Raw genomic sequence first — 2083 nt, 5'->3', positions numbered from 1 at the left:
CAAAGCCATAAGTGTCTCTGGACATTCTTGAAAACAGGTTTCAACAGTACTAAGATACTCTTCTTTAACAATTTTCTTTCTTTTTCATAACTGTGCAGTCACTACCTTATTCTACTCAGCAAAAAAAAAATTTTTTTTGGTGGGGGGGGGAGATTAAGTTTTTCATTGGCACAGAACTATTTGGAATGAACCCAAAAGACAGTGGAATGTTGGGTCTCTCCTCAAGCAGCTTCCTCCTCTCTTAACAGCATTTAACTACTCTCTGTCAATGATCTCATCACAGCCGAGTTCTTCGGTCAGACGATTGACAACCATAAGTGAAAAAAGCTCTTCCATAAAAGCTAATTGATCAAACGGGGTCTTCTCATAATGCATCTGAAACCCGCCATCCAGAGCTGCTTCTCTGGCTCTGGAGGTTCTCAGAAACATCTTGTTGGCTTCTTCAAGGGCCGCTGATACTCTGGCCTGGCTGCTCCCCGGGGCTGGGCCGGCTAGCGAGGCCTCGGGGCCCCTGTGGCTCCGCCATTGGCTGGGCCGCCTCCTCCTCCATTGGGCCTTCCTCCTCCAGTTGTGGCGGGGCCCCGGCGCGGGAGGGGTTCGGGGATAGCTCCCGGCTCCCGCCGCCTACCTCCATATGCGGAAGGTCACTCTCCCCAGGAATCACATCCATCTGCAGATCGTTGCTCTCCTCATAGAGCTCGGACAGCTCGTTCATTTCAGACATAGTGCAAGCAGCTCAACCTCCCCACCTCAAGTCAACTTTTGACTATACATTCCTTATCTAATGTGCTCTGTGAACTCATCTGTGTCTATGCCTGTGCGTTGTCATCATTTTGGAATTTTCTTATTCACTAATTCAACAAGCTTGTGTTCATTATCTCCCCTACTTACACCTGCTATAGATGCTAGAGAGAGGATAAATAAAATAAGGTCCCATAAGAAATTTACAGTTTAATTAGAAAGGTAGATGTGTAAACAAACTATAATATCACATTGTAATTGCTGAAAGAAGAGAATAGTGATTATGACTTGCTTTAAACATGGGGTGTTATTCATCAGAGGTCTTTCAGTTAGAAGTGACAGAACCCCAACCTCAAATAGCCTAAGCAGAAAAATGCAATCTACTGGCTCGTGTAACTAAGAACTCCAGGTTTGGAACTGAACTGAGGAACTCGAATAATATTAGGGTTGGCTCTTGCCATTTCTGTCTGGATTTATTTCTTGCTGTTTGGCCCTCATCTTCTTCTTCTGAAGATGGATTCTGAGGTGGATTCTGTGGTGTACCATTCAGAAGCCACTTTTAGGATGGAAGTACTGGTTTTCCCCAACTATGGGGAGTGTTGGTGTTGATGGCTTAAGGCTGATTGTCTCTCTCTGGGAATTGCTCTTGCACAAAGGAGGAACCTCAATCAGAGGCAGGGCTATGCTTCCTCCCTGGGAGTGGCTTGCATCCAAAAACTGACCAATGAGAAATACCAAAGCCTGGCCTCTTTCCTTTACTGAAGATGTATCTGAAGACACATTAAAGCTTTAGAACTGTCCATGTGGGAGGCTGAGAAGTTTGAGGAACTGAGATCTGACTTCTGGCAGATCTGTTCTATAAAGAAGAGATACTGAGTTTATTTTGTAAAATTCTGGATAATAGGGTAGTAATGGAGAGAGGAGAAGAGGAGCAAATACAAAGTGAAATCAAAGATTATTTCAACTAAGACAAGACCATGCACTTTGCCTCTGACTCCTCTTTAGGACTTTACAGATCTCCATCAAGTATTTGAGTGCAAATGTTTGTGTGTGTGTGTGTGTGTGTGTGTGAAAGCAGTGAAGAGATTGGGCATCCTCCTGGGACTGGCCTAGGATAGGATGGAATACAGGTATATTTGTAAGTTTACAGACATAATCTGAGGAAATAAGTTCTACAACTTTGCAGAAACAGTGGGTAGGGCTATGAACACTATAGGTTATAAGGTTTAACTAGTGAATATCTGGATATATTTGCTACAGCAATAAATATTTTGGAGAATAGAGTATAACTTTATTCTCCAAACATTTGTATAGGAACTAATAGTAAAACTAATAAATGTCA

The 2083-nt window shown here is 43.1% G+C and overlaps 1 pseudogene; it reads right to left on the bottom strand.

Moving 5' to 3' along the window:
• Positions 1–255: 255 nt before the first annotated feature.
• Positions 256–724, bottom strand: LOC138096129 (EP300-interacting inhibitor of differentiation 1-like; annotated as a pseudogene).
• Positions 725–2083: the final 1359 nt, after the last annotated feature.

The sequence above is a fragment of the Capricornis sumatraensis genome, chromosome 2 (genome assembly GCF_032405125.1).
Source record: "Capricornis sumatraensis isolate serow.1 chromosome 2, serow.2, whole genome shotgun sequence".
Taxonomy (NCBI): Eukaryota; Metazoa; Chordata; class Mammalia; order Artiodactyla; family Bovidae; genus Capricornis; species Capricornis sumatraensis.
The sequence above is the reverse complement of the archived record's forward strand: the minus strand, read 5'-3'. Positions and strand labels throughout refer to the sequence as shown.